We start from the raw sequence: 15,544 nt of genomic DNA, 5'->3' as shown, positions 1-15,544 counted from the left end.
CAGACGACACACAATCTCTCCTTGTCTGGCTGTACAGAATGTGCTTCTCTAAGCTCCAGCTGTCTCATGGGAAATGAACGTATCAATCCTTGTTTCACCTATTTCACAAAGTTGCCTTGTAACTTTCGAAAATTGAGACTCACACCCCTGGAGATGTGCTACATGATGTTAGGTAGTTCAAAAATGTACTGAATTTCCAAGTTATATTTATTTGAATTTGTACTTGGAAGAAAAAAGTACAACTAGCATATTCAAGTTGTAATCTTATGGATAATATTATTTTAGGATGAGATTAATTGCCAAAGTAAGTTAAGTTGAAATATAAAATACTAAGTAAATGATAATATAGGTAATATGTAAATATGGCACAATTACGGAAGTGATATATAAACAACTGAGGTTTGGGAAAGTCTTGTGAGGATCAATTGTGATAATATTTGAATGTCCTTTTCAAAGTTACCATTGCCAATCAGGATAAGATGGTATTAGCATTAAACAAATATAAATGAAATAAAGTATTAAAATGATGAACTCTAGTCAGGGTTATCTTTTTTTTTAAGTGCCTACTTTGTCCTTGGCACTCAATAAAGACTCAGCATTTTACCCATAAGCAAAATCTCTCCAAACAAACCTGCTGTTAGCTGAGGTAAATCACAGCAAGCTCTTTCCCCATATCACACATCCACTCCATAAGACCATGCTCTGGGAAAGTTACTACTTTGGAAATGGCATCCATAATTCAATAAATATATGTATTTTTTTGAAAACCAAAAAGCAACCCCTGTGAGTGAGGAAGTTTCTTTTTTACATATTCCTCATGACCTACTATGCAGTATTGTGGAAAAATAGAATCAGAGCCTGATTGATCAATGTTGACTAATTTAAAAATAGCATAGTTAAACTCAAATAATAACTACAATATTGGGTTTTTCACAGAAAGGACTCAAAGAATCTGCACCACATGAAACCATATATTTTAATGAGAAGTATGCAGAATGTGTATAATCTGTTTAAAACTGTGAGTGCATAGATGATGCATGACAGAAAACCTGGAGTGCCTGCTGTCTGCCTCACTCTTCTTCACCAATTCCTTACCAAACAATATAACATCATTCAGACACAATATCTCTGTTTTAGTCTGTTTTCAGCTACCTACTGGCTTTTCTGCATTCACTTACCGATTTTCTCTGACTTAATTTTCTCAAACTAATCAGAAATTGACCCTATCTGCTATGAAAATAGACAAAGGTCTAACTGCTGATGGTTCTCTAGGCATGTATCTCTCTCACCTATTAGATGGTAACACCATGGGAAGTCAGAAACCATTCTGCTTTATTCGCTTTCACATCCACAGTAACTGGCCTATAGCAGTTCTTCACAAATGGTGAGCAAATATATATACTGATGAACTGATGTATTTATGGAGCAGCTGTTAGATGCCAATTACTATGTAAGGCTCATTGTTGCTCAAGTATTGAGCATAATAAAGTGAATTTTAAAACTTCATGAGCTTTAAATCCCCTTGTAAATATTGAATGTTACAAAAGCATTTTTAGTTAATTCTTTAAATCACTAATTCACATACAGTTTCAAATGAGAGCCATTAGATAAGTTCTCAATTGGAGATTTTTATCAAGATGTGGTACATATATACAATGGAATATTATTCAGCCATAAAAAATGAAATAATGCCATTTGCAGCAACTTGGATGGACCTAGAGATTATCATACTGGTGAAGTAAGTCAGACAAATATCATAGGACATTACTTATATGTGGATACTAATAAAAATCATACAAAAGAACTTATTTATAAAACAGAAACAAACAGATTTTAAAACCAATCTTATGGTTACCATAGGTGAAACCACTGGGAGGAGGGAAGAATTGGGGGGATGGGAATATCATATACACACTACTGCATAAAATAGGTGACTAATGAGAACCTACCATGTAGCACAGGAAAATCTACTCAATATTTTGTAATAACCTAGATGGGAAAAAAGAATGGATGCACTTATATGTATGTATGACTGATTCACTTTGCTGTACACCTGAAACTAATGCAATACTGTAAGTCAACTATACTCCAATAAAATTTTAAAAATAAAATTAAAATTAAAAAAATAAGAATGGGATAACACTTTTTTAAAAGTTTGTATTTACTATTTAAAAAGATGGAATTTTACACTGTTGTGGTTATAAAATGTACTTGAACAATACATTCACTGTTTCTGTAGCTTTATGAAATGCTGGTTCTGTATAACCCTGTCTATGAACTACTTTCTGTGATACTGCTGTATCTATGAAACAATCCAGAGTATTCTGTTAGTATCCTTAGCTTCCCCCCATGATCTAAACACTTTTACATTACTAACCCATGAGAGCACAGGACACTACATGGCATTCTCCTGGACAACTGGCATCAGCCCACTATACTCTAATTCCCTCTCCTGAATCAAGAGTGTCCTGTACCAAGTATGCTTTTCTTTCAAAAAAGCCTCTGCTTTTGGTGAATGGTTTTGACATAATAGTTGACAAAATATGTGGAAATGCTAGTGATCAATGTGCTGAAAAGAAGCAAAAAAAGTGTCCACAGCATTTTAGGTGTTCATTCAACAATCTGGTAGGGAGATAATAAAGCCAGTACTTTAAGGTCAGAGACTGAAGTTGTCCAACATTTTACCCCCAGTTCTAAGCTTGATTTCTAATAAAAAGTCACCACATAATGTGTTTGATGAGTGGATAAGGGGAAAAATAGATACAAAAGGTAGGAAGGGCTATTCAGTATAAAGAGTCTGAAGCCCTCTGTCTTTTTGTAAATAGGACAGTGTGTGTATACACACACACACACACACACACACATTTGAGTCAGATATTTAAGGGAAGATAGAATGCAATCTGCAGAAAGGAGAAAGTAGGACAAAAGATGATAGTGACAAACGAAATGTATATCCAGGGAAGTTCTGGGTTATCTAATTTTAATTATCACGATGCCTATGATTTCATTGCTCCTTGAGGTTTCACCAAGTCTTATTCCAGTTCCCTCCCCTGCTATTATGATTCTTTTCCTGCACTCACGGGCTCTTCCTCAGGGGGCTGACATCAGTGAGATCTCTGTGCTGTGCTGGGGAGAGGGAATCTGCTAGGTGGGAGAGAGCACTTATCTCATCCTTCAGCAGATGCCCCCAAAGCTGAGCCTGGAAACATGCCCCAGTCTGCCTGCTAAACATAAGTCAAGCGCCCTTCAGCAAAGATTCAGGCTTGGCTTCCTTCCCTTGGCTATTAAGCTCCATTCCCACAGAATTACTACATGTCTGATGCTTATAAAACCCTTTGTGTGAATCTCAGACAGTTATTTTTTCAGATCCAAATTTCGACCTTGGTTAGGCAGGCCCCAAATCCCTTTCAACCCTGCTCCTGGCAGTGAAGGTCCAGGAACACATAATAAAGAGGGGATAAGAATAACATCTGCAGCTCAGTGACCGCTTATTATGGGCCAATCACTGTGCTAAACTCTTTGAATGCAGCATCTCATTTAATCCCCACCATAAGCCCTGCCTGCTAGCTACAATGATTACTCCTATCACCTCTATTTTACAGATGAAATAAAGAAACTTGTTCAAGGTACACAACCACTAGGTATTAAAGCCAGATTTGAGACTCTAGCAGTCAATTTATAGTTTTCAAGGGCAAGGGCAAATGACACTAGAAACATATAAATAGGCTTAATAGTGTAAAAGCTGCCAAGCCAGCTCATAAACTGATACTTGTTACAGCCTGCCCACCCCAGAAGAAAGAGGGTCATGCTTCTTCACACACTTATGTAGCAAGTATATGATCCAAGAGAGCTTCTGTGAGGCACTACAGATGTTCTAACAGTAATGGCACAATGGTAGCAACAGAGGTGGGACAGGTGACTTTGGAAATATAACTTGCTGTCAGTTTGGGATAGGTGACTTTGGAAATAGAACTTGCTCTTAGTTCAGGCAGCAAAGAGCACAATGACTTCCAGGCTCTCTCCTTAACCAGGGTAGAGAGAAGAGGCCACAGGTTTCAGAGCATAGACTGTCCATCTCTAAAGACTGTGTCATCTGTTGCAGCAAGCTTGACCCTTCAGATGCTCTTTTTTTGGGGGATGGGGGCGGTGCCGGAGGCGTGCAGAACTCCCCCAGGGCCAGGGATAAAACCCAAGCCACAGCAGCAACAACAGAGACCTTAACTGCCAGGCCACCAGGGAAATCCCTGGATTTAAAAAAAAAAAAAAAACAGGAAACTAGTTCAGTGTAAAAGTTGCTCCTTGTGACAAATACTTGTGTGTGGTATGTGCATAACTACAGAGGAATTTAGAGGAAAAAAAAAAAAAAAACCTGGGAGAAAAATTCAAGTGGAAAAGACAAAACTGGCATGAAAAACCAGCATCAGGAAGTCTGTCACAAAGATGGAGAAGCAGAGCAGGTTCCTGGGGCACTTTATTGAGGCAGGCATGCCAGCCAAAAGGGCCAAGATCAGTGTAGTGATCAAGAGCTGCCAGTCCTAAAAAGTCCCTGGCCTGGGCCAAATGAGCATATTCTTTCTCCCCCCTTCCCCTTGACACTCTGCCATCAATCATTTCAAAATGAAATTATCTAAGAGTAGATTGTTTGTGCCATTTATCTGAACAGAACCATCAGTTTTTGATCAAATGTTATTTCTTATGAGTCCTATAAACTGAAGCATGAGTAGGTAAATAACTGCTGTGTGGGATAACTAAGGGGAACTGGCATTTTGTTGTTTTGTTTTGTTTTGTTTTAGGGCCACATCCTTGGCATGTGGAGGTTCCCAGGCTAGGGGTCGAATCAGAGCTGTAGCCGCTGGCCTACACAGGAACATGGCTACAGCAACATGGAATTCAAGTCATGTCTATGACCTAGAGCACAGCTCATAGCAATGCCAGACCCTTAACCCACTGAGCAAGGCCAGGGATCAAACCTGTATTCTCACCGATCCTAGTTAGATTCATTTCCACTGAGTCACAATGGAAACTGCAAGGGGAATGATTTTTATGTGAACACTCTAGAGATGTTTAGAGAATTTTTTTTCATTCCAATCAGCCCAGCTCTATCTCAGTGCTTCTGTAGACAGAACATGAGCCCATAGGGCCTATGTCACCTAGTTCCAGCAGAAATTAGTACGATATACTTAAAGGACACTGACTTTACAAGTATATCCATTTCTCCCATAATTTCTCTATTTTTAAAATAATACAACCATGCAGCATGAAAAATATAGTAAGACTGCTGAAGTGCCAGTGACCAAAATGAAGTTCAATCCCTTTGTGACTTCTGACTGAAGTAAGAACTGTAAAAAGGCACATCAGCGCCCACCCACATTACAAGAAGATTAGGTCTTCCCTTCTTCCCAAAGATCTGATGCAGAAGTACAGTCCCATCCATGCCCATCATCTGAAAGGATGAAGTTCAGCATGTGCAGGAGCACCGCAAAGGGCAGCAAATTAGCAAAGTAGTCCAGATTTCCAAGAAGAAATATGTCATTTACACTGAACCAGTTGCAGCAGGAGAAGTCTAATGGCACAACTGTCCATGTGGGCATTCACCCCAGCAAGGTGGTCATCACTAGGCTAAACTTGACAAAGGCTGCAAAAAATCCTTGAGGGTAAAGCCAAATCTTGCCAAGTAGGAAAGGAAAAGGGCAAATATAAGAAAGAAGGTACAGGAATAATCTTATATACAACTTTCATTAAAAACTGTTAAAATTAAATTAAAAATATAGTATATGGGAGTTCCTGTTGTGGCTCAGTGAAAAGAATCCAACTAGTATCCATGAGGATGCGGGTTTGATCCCTGGCCTCACTTAGTGGGTTGGGATTGCTGAGAGCTGTGGTATAGGTTGCAGCCGAGGCTTGGATCCTGAGTTGCTGTGGCTATGACACAGGCCAGCAGCTGTGGCTCCAATTAAGCCTAGGAACTTCCATATGCCACAGATGTGGCCCTAAAAAAGCAAAAAAAAAAAAAGTATGTATACATATACACACAGCAAGACAGCAACATATTCAACTTTTGTCTTTAATACTATCAGTTTTAAAAAAATGTGACTCATAAAATAAGATTTACATGGTAGAAAGGAAAATGTCTTAGAAATCAAATAGATGCAAATATAATTTCATGTTTTTGGAGTAGATCTGATATCCACGGTAGATTGTTCTAACAGCATAAATTTTGTTGCATTAATTGCACAATGTAATTTTACCTATTGTTTCCAAAGGGGAAAGTAACCAAAATTCCCTTGACTTCTGTAGTAACATCTATGTTTTGGCCATGTTTTAGAGATTGAAGGAAATTTTTAAGTGGCAAGTGATAGATGTTCTTATATTTGTTTATGCTGTTGGAAACATGCTATTGAATGAGACATAACATATGAGAAACATTAAATAAAAACAGATGTTATTATACACTTGAAGTTGTAAGGCAATGATACAGTTGACATCCCAGCCTGTGAAATACATGAAAAGATATTTTTAAAAAGGTAAAAACTGTGAAAAGGAAACATGAATAAATAGTGACACATTCTTTTAAAATTAGCAATCTGAGACAATAATTGCAGTGTTTCAGAGCTCAAGATCTTTCCAAACTGATAAAGTATATTTGCACTTATAAAAGTATGTTTACATTCCCTTAGTTTTGTATTTCATATTTGATTACCAAGGTAGATCATGACATATAGTCATACTACGTAAAGTGAAACTTTATTCATATGTCTATAAATTTTCTTTGTCCTAAAAAAATAAAAATACGCATTAGAATTATCTGGCAACCTTCAACAATCATAGGCATCTGTGTGGGAGTGTTGTAAAGGGAGCCCTTTGCTCCAGGTCGTTAGACATGGAGAAAGGATTCTGAAAACTGTGTTAGATGTGGTAATGTGTGCTGTGCTAAAAGAGACTCATTAAGCCAAAAAACAAAGCCTTTTAAGACAGAGCTGAAGCTGGAGAAAAGAGCTGGCACATGTCTTTCCCTCAAGATCCACAGAAATGGTATAAATGGGCTGTGTGTTACTTAATCATTGAAACAATTATTTATGTTTATGTTTTGTGTTTAACTCCATCAGTCTAGTACCACCTGAATCCAAAAAAAAAAAAAAAAAAAAAAGTACTAAACCTGGGGGTTTCTCATTTTCCCTTCTCTCCATCTTAGAGTCCTCATCTCGCCTCTCCCTCCCAACCTCTCTCAACATTAAAGACCCTCAGACTGTTCATGGCTGACCCCCTCATCAATGCTTAATATCCAATTCATTTGTTCAGTTGACCTGTATTTTGTGCCTATGCCCAAGCTACTCTCCAAGTACTAAAAGGGATTCTATGTGAATAAGAGAAAACCTCTGCTCAGAAGTAACAAGCAAAAATGATGAATATCCAGTTGAGGCCCTATTTGCACATCCAGGTTAGAAATCCTGGTACAGTGGGGAGATTGAGCATCAGGTGTTATTTTTATGAGGTCCTAGTGGCCATCTAGACTGAAATATAAAGGGCTTTGGAAATGATGGTGAGACCCTAGGGTGCTGAGTTTAAGACACTCAACCAAGTAAGAATAGTATTCTAGACTGTGATTTGATTTGATAGAAATTATGTTCTGAGTCTTGAAAGCAGGAAAGAACTTGGTCTATAATTAATTGTTTTGAGATATAAGAGGTGCTTTAAGGGTGACTCAGTTGTTCTCTGTACTATTTTTTTTTCTTTCTTTTTTTTTTTTTTTCTTTTCAGAGAGTAGGGCATGTTCCAAATTCTTTGACTATGATTTATAGGCCAGAGTAAGAAAAAAGGCCCCTTCACCCCTTCTCCCCAATTCCTCACCCCACTGCTGTTGCAAGGGAGGGAAGCACCTTAGCAAGGGTGGCAGGGTTAGCATTTGAGTCTCTGAGAATGAATAGTTCTCTCTGACAGGCAAATGTAAGATTAACGGAAAGAGATCAAGGAACAGCACCCATGGTGGTTCCAGGAAGACTGGAAAGGCCCCCTCAGAGAATGCACATCACTTGGAATTTTGCCAGAGGAAGGGAGGAGCTGAGGGGACAGGCATCCCTTTTTCAAGTAAAGGCTTGGAGTCCAGCATTATTCTAATTTCCACTGCTATCATTAGCTGTGTTCCCCTCCAGCCTATTGTGCATGAAGAAATGAGGCCCAAGTGCCGAAATAATGCAAACACATAAATAAAGGCCATAAAAGAAGAAGAAGCAACATACTATAGAAGCTATTATCTTTCTGGCATATTCAATTTCTCTCTCCTAATGTCTCCATAAAACTCTTGTAGTGATTTGTGTAAGAAAACTAACTTTTCAAAAGCATATTTATTCCCAAGTAGATTAGAACTGATTTTCTCATTTGTTTTGATTTCACAGTTATGATCAGGAGTTAGAAACTTCCTTTCAGCATTAAACTTCTCCCATCAATAGACCAAAGGGTCTATCTCTCTTTTGTCCATTGCCAAATCTCTTAAAAAAAAAAAAAAAAAACCTGCTTCTAATCTCTTCACTGTTCACTTTTTCCTTAACTTCTTGCAATTTGAGTCCTTAGGACTATTGCTCTTTCAGAGTTGCCTCCATCATTTTTCTCAGCTCCATGTCTTTTCTCAGATCGCCCATGTCTTTTACAGTAATTGGTATTATTATTCATAATATATACCATACTATTCAAAATGCTTCTATTTTATTGGAGCATCTCCTCTATGGGCTTCAAGGTTGACATACGCTGTCTTAAACTATCAAAATAACCCTTTGTTATCTTCTCTCATTCTGACAAAAACTCACACACAAAGAGATTGTACAATTATCAGCAGTGCTGGACTCAGAATGCAAGTGCAGATTTGTCTAACTCAAGAGCCTTACCCCTCTACACTCTTCCATTGTGTCTAGACTGGAATGCTGTGTAATTCACAATTTCATAACAACTACTAGAAATGGCTCGGCCAGGTCAAAATTACAAAGAAAAAGCTTTGTTTCTAGTGGAACAGATGGTGAACTTCACCAGTTCTCCCTGGAAGGAAAGACCCATCTGGCCATCTGGTTTGGAAGCCTTCAGGGGCCCCACCTACACAGGACAGTGCAGTAAGGATTCCCCTAGTCTGTCTGGAAGAAGAGTCCTATTGGATTGCTCCTCAGGTCTTTAAAAGGCCTATGGGGAATCTCCTAAGACTTGATTCTTAACAAGCAAAGTCATAAGGAGGGTTCTGCCTTGGGGAGTGTCTTGTCTCTGTCCTTGGCTGGATCTGGCTCTTTGTCCTAGTCGCCTCAAATGAGAATAATCCTCTAGCTATATCCCAATCCCTTAAACCTTTGACTCATGTGTCAGCAGGCTTGGCTTGATGTCTACGATCTGCTGCAGCAGCCCAAGAATCTACTTTCAAGGATGTACCTCTTCTCCAGCATAAGGCTTCTCTGCAGCTGTCGCCGCCTGTGGTCTGAGGTGCCATTAGTTTATTGCCCTAGACTCTGGGATATATTGCTTCTCTCTGACCTCTTCTCTTCTCTGTCCTTTCCTTGACTTTATTTCTTAATATGGGCACCTTGCAAGGCTCTGGTGGTTCCATTCTCTCCCTGTCTCTCCTCCTTACCTTCCCAGATGGGCACATCCATTCCCAAATCTTCAATACCTCCTCCATGTTAAAGGCTCCTAATCTTTCTCTTGAGTACCTGTTGTGCATTCCATAGGAGCATAGGAGCCTCTCTTCAGGCTTTTCAGGCACAAAATAGATTTTCTTGTTTGCAAGGAAACTAGCAGCCAGTGCACACTTGCAATGCAGCTCAGTGTTCAGTACATGTTTTTGAACAAGCAAATGAGTGAGTCTCCTCCTGTCTCCCCTCATTACCTTTCCCAATGAGCATGTCCATTTTCAAAGCTTTAATACAATCTCCATATCAATTTGTTGAACAAATAAATGAATGAGTTTAAAACAAAACTTATTTTTTCATCTTTATGCGACACTCTCCCTGCCGCTGCCCTGAAACAGGTTTTAGAATCAGATTGAATTAGTTTGAAATTTTGTTCAATATACTAATAGGATGAAGCCTCAGGCAAATTACTTAGCTTTCCTGAGCCATCTCCCAAGGGGGGGAAAATCACAGAGAATAATGATTACTCTACTTGTTTATTATGAAGATTAAGTACTGTGTGTAAAATATCTTGGTGCCAGCCATGTTCATAGGTATCAACTCTAATTCCTAACTCTCCTAAAGGTACATTAAGTATCTCATTTAAACCTCACAAATACCTCATGAGGTACTTTTACTTCTCTACTTTATAAATGAGGTGATGAAGCAACAGGGACAAAATGTGACTCACTTGCACCAAGTCATAGCAAAACCAAGTCCCAGGTGGTATATTCCTCCGGGACACACAATAAACCACCTCACTCTTAGATTATAAGCTCCCTAGAAGATAGGATTCACCTTATAAAAATTGATAAACCAAATGGCTCCAAACAAAATGAGTCTTCAGAAGGGGATCAAAAACACAGAAGAAACAAATATGTTTTACCTTTTGAAATCTGACCTCCTACTTTGATGGTAAGCTATTTCAGGGAAAAGTTTCTGTATCTGTCACAAAGGTAAGTGCAACATACTTAAAAAAATCATGACTTAAAGATTATGGTATAATAGGAATTCCAGTTGTGGCTCAGTGGGTTAAGAACCCAACTAGTATCCATGAGAATGTGGTTCGATCCCTGGCCTCACTGAGTTAGTTAAAGGTGTATTGCCATAAGCTATGGTGTAGTTCACAGATGCGGCTTGGATCTGGCATTGCTGTGGCAATGGTGTGGGCCAGCAGCTGCATCTCTGATTTGACCCCTAGCCTGGGAACTTCCATATGCTACAGGTGCAGCAGTAAAAAAAAAAAAAAAAAAAAAGATAAAATTTTTTAAAAAGATTATGGTGTAATAAAGAAAATACACTTGGTGATGCTCTTCCAAAGATATCAGGGGGTGGATGTTGCATTAAGATAAGTAGAAATGAGGAAGAGAATTAATGAGGAAGAGAATTAATTCACAGCAAACATGCTTCAGTGAAAGTTGTATGAGTCAACATCCTAGAAACCAAGTGATAATTTCTTCATCAGAAGAGGGAATACATGACTGAGAAATATGTCTTGCTAATTGGGGTTGAAGCAATTGCACTTGATGAAAAGAAAATCATCAGAAATGGTTTGATGTTTTCTGTAAGAAGCTAGAAAATGCATTATAATTCCAGTTGTGGATAGAAATTTAATGCATTTTAAACAGGGTGGGAAGGGTGAATAATTGTTTTGTCGGGGGTGGAGTGGATTTTAGGCATCTCAATAACTATAAACCTAATTGAAGGAGAGCAGAAAGGCATATCAGAAATTGGAGGATGCAAATCAAATAGAGGAAAGCAGATTGATTGCTTATATGAGAAATTAATATCGCATATTGCTTAGACGAAGCTTTAGATTAAATGAACAAAAATAATAATTTAGAAGAGATGTACCTGACTCCAAAATCAAGAAGAACTGCTCAAATACAGCAGGTGGTTGAAAAACTTGAAAAACAAAATACTGAACTTTTTTTTTTTTTTTCAAAAATAAGAACACAGAAGAGTTCCCATCGTGGCACAGCTGAAACAAACCCGACTAGGAACCATGAGGTTGCGGGTTGGATCCCTGGCCTCGCTCAGTGGGTTAAGGATCTGGCGTTGCTGTGAGCTGTGGTGTAGGTCACAGATGTGGCTTGGATCTGGCAATGTTGTAGCTCTGGCGTAGGCTGGCGGCTACAGATCCAATTAGACCCCTAGCCTGGGAACCTCCACATGCTGTAGGTACAGCTGTAGAAAAGACAAAAAAAGACAAAAAACAAAAACAAAAACAAACAAGCAGAAATAAGGTTCTGGAGGAATAAGAGAAGTGTGACTTTTCTTCAACAGCTCTTAAACTTTTCTGTTATATGATGGCAGATAAGAAATGCAAGGTTAATTTGAGAGGTAGTCATAGAATCATGGGGTCATTAAAGTTCTAGTTAGAATAAGAAAAGAGAAACATGACATGAAAGATACTGGCATTTGAAAACCTGACAATGGGAAAATGCCTTCTCATATTCTAAATTTATCTGTAAATGAAAATTAGAGGAAAGATGTGCTTCTACCAACATGGTTATTGAGAGGATCAAATATACCCAACTTATTAGAAACACCTTTGCAAATAGCAACAACAATAACAATAACACCATCACCACCACAACAACAGTTTGGGGAAAAATCACTTAATCTAGCTGTGCCTTAGTTTCCTCACTTGTGTAATTAGACTTTGTTTCCCCTAACCACTATGATATACACTGCTATAATTTCTTCTGATGCTAACACTTGATGTTTCTTTACCTAAGAAAGAAAATATAGGTAGATTAAATCAGAGTGCTGCAAGGATCCAAAACACTTAGGCATTTGAGAATTAAACTCTTGGATCTGTTCTTCAAATTGTGCGATAATAAGTTTGATGGTCTTGCTAGACACATGGGTTTTGGGATGCTACTAGAACAACAGAAACTCTGATGAATGGGGTCTGACATAGGATGTCAAAGGCTTGAGCTAATTCAAGTGATTACAGGATTAACTTTCAGAAATCATGACCTTGACTTCTGCAATGCAATTCTAAGAAAAACGGTTAATAAGTTCCAAAATGGTCAGCTTGGAAAGTGATTAAGAGTAGGAAGAATGGAGAGAAGAGTCTGAGATTTGAAATTAAGCCACATATTTTCTTTAAAAAAATTCATGATAATTTTACACCTGTTTTAAGTAGACTCTCATAAGTTTATATAGTGTTGACCTGAAGGATTTAAAAACCACTTCAATTTAGTTAGAGTCTGCCAAGCCTGCACATTATAGATTAGAGTATATTTAAATACCATGAAAATGTACTGCTGCATAAGATAGGCTTAGCTCCTTTGCTCTGAGGCAATTTTATCTCACTGGTTAGCCTGACACAAACCAGGGGTTATCAAACAGAACTATGACATCTTTGACACCTGTGCTGCTCACTGGTTCCATGAAGTTAGGGAAGGAATCAATACTAACATGGAAGCTGGTAGAAGGGGATGTATTGTAAAAGAATCTGGACCGAGAATCATAAGGCCTATTTCTCTACCCAGCTCTATTAATGGGTAACAATAAGGCCAAAACATGCCTCTTCAGTTCTCCCTTCATTTTGAATTGGACTAAATGATACCATTTTTCCTTTTTCTTTAAAATTGTATGGCCGTATAGAAAAGGCTGGGAATCTGGCCACAGTTTAATGGATTCCACCGTTTTCATCCAGTTTGGGAAATTCATCAACTAAGTGGCACAGAAAATACAGACAACACATGTTCTATATTGAACATGGGATCTTGGGACCAAAACCAAAAAGTATAACATTCCAGGTTTATGGATGGGAGAGAGAGAGTAAACAGCTTTCCCTGCCTCTTCTTCAGACCAGGTTTTGGCATTCTGGAAAATTTCACTGAAGCCTAGATTAAATCAGGTCTCCTATTTTTTCTTTCAAGCTCCACAGCCGTCCCTTGTTTTTATGTTTATCTTTCAAAATCTCCTCACCATTCAAAATTTTCTTCTTCAAAGCATCATGCACCTTCTTATAATTGCTCTTATTTAATTTTTTTTTTCTTTTTTAGGACCACTCCCATGGCATATGGAGGCTCCCAGGCTAGGGGTCTAATCAGAGCTGTAGCTGCTGGTCTATGCCAAAGCCACAGCAATGCCAGCTCCAAGCCGCATCTGCGACCTATACCACAGTTCACTGCAACGCCAGATCCTTAACCCACTGAGCAAGGCCAGGGATCAAACCCGCAACCTCATGGTTCCTAGTCGGATTCATTAACCACTGCACCATGACGGCGACTCCTTATTTTTAAATTTTTTATACATTATTTTTCCCACTAGGAAAGAGGATTATCAAAAAGCTTCCTTCCTCCGCTCCTAACCAAATTGTTGGAGGTTCAGATACACTTCCTATTCTTCACAGAATGAAAGGGAATATGGGTTCTGGCGAAGAAGGAAGCAGACAACAATAACCCAGAAGCAGAATAAAGCATTTTTTGAATCTCATCCATCTCTTCTACTGGTACTTTCACCTCCTCCCACACTTACACACTGCTCAGCATGTGTGATCATAATACCAGCTGCAGAGATGGTTCCTCCCTCTGACTTCTCTTCTTTAATGGAGTTCAGCCCTAGAGCCAGGAGGGATAGACCCATATGAGAATCTTTCCTTCACAGAGCAGAAGACATAGTGGGCTTCTGATATCTCCCTGGTCCATGTTAAAAATTTCCAGTCTAAAACTTTCCTCATATCCAGTCCCTAAGTAATATAATTCTTAAAATCTACTATCTGGCAGAGACCTCTCATCTGTTCATATATACCACTCTCCCTCCTAGAATCAAACTGCTATTTAAAAATAAACTCCAAGGCAATGACACACAGAGCCCATCCTTCCCCCTTTGCTAGAATACAAGGAGGTATATAGCAGTGGAAGCATGTCCAGTGTTTTGAATTTTTTAAAACACTGGGTGTTTTGATCAAATGCCCTGTGACTGGAGTGTGGGACTAGCTACAGGTTTAAAGAAATGAACCCTGTTTGATTGAAAACCATAAAACTTAATGAGAATGCTGGGCTCCAAGGATCAAAGCTAGTAGTTGCCTCACGAAGGCTTCCAGGGCCTGGGCAGAGAAAAACTTAAATGTGTGCTGCTTTTTGATAATCTGATTCTGGAGGCTTTGTCCAACTTTCCTTAAGGGTGAGGCGAGGAAGAAAGAAAGAAAATAAATAAGCTAAACAGGCAGATAGAAATCTCTTTCAACCCACATTTTGTCTTAGATTTTAGGAGTATTTTGTTTGTTGTTTTGTCTTGGCTTTGATCAGGGAGGTGGTGGTGGAAAAAAAAAACTTATCTTCTCTTATCTTTTGAGGATAATGAAGGTCCTTCAGAGTGAAATGTTAGAACCTTTTTGACTAGAGGACTTTTGAGAATAGGACTTTCAGATAGCTTTATGTGAAAAATGCTTATCTGTCTTTGCAACCGCTACTACAGGAAAGGTTTTACTTCAGAACATAAACCTTATTGTAGGAATGGACTTTAAAGTATACAAAGCTTAATCCTCTCACTTGACAGATGAAAAACCCAGTGCTCAGAGAGGTTAAGTAAAATGCACTGGGCTACACTTCACATAGGCTGGCCAACTTTCAGAGTTGCACAGTCCAAAACATCAAAAACGGCATTCCGGGAAGCTGGTTTTCTTGCTTCCTTCATGCTGCCCACTGCCCTTAGTCCCCACTCCTTTGAGCTCCGATCTGAGGAAAAATATCTGCTTTGATTGCTTTGTTTTGGTAGAAATATATAGACTTATTTTGTGTTGGTATTTGTGATTCTTCTTCTCCAAAACTCATCAAGTCACCTGAATTCTACCTTTGAGGTCCCTCCAGGCTGTTTGTTATTCCCCATTCTTCCCTTGCCATAGATCAACCTTTATCATCTCTCCCTTGATCTGTTTCAGT

General features: G+C 38.7%; 1 protein-coding gene and 1 pseudogene across 43 annotated transcripts in view; one reads left to right on the top strand and one right to left on the bottom strand.

The window, feature by feature from the left end:
* Positions 1 to 15,544, bottom strand: part of NRXN1 (neurexin 1) — a 1,114,780-nt gene that overhangs the window by 658,878 nt on the left and 440,358 nt on the right. The window lies entirely within an intron of this gene.
* On the top strand, positions 5,299 to 5,850 carry LOC106509822 (annotated as a pseudogene).

The sequence above is a fragment of the Sus scrofa genome, chromosome 3 (assembly GCF_000003025.6).
Source record: "Sus scrofa isolate TJ Tabasco breed Duroc chromosome 3, Sscrofa11.1, whole genome shotgun sequence".
Taxonomy (NCBI): domain Eukaryota; kingdom Metazoa; phylum Chordata; class Mammalia; order Artiodactyla; family Suidae; genus Sus; species Sus scrofa.
This window is presented reverse-complemented; position numbering and strand designations above follow the sequence as displayed.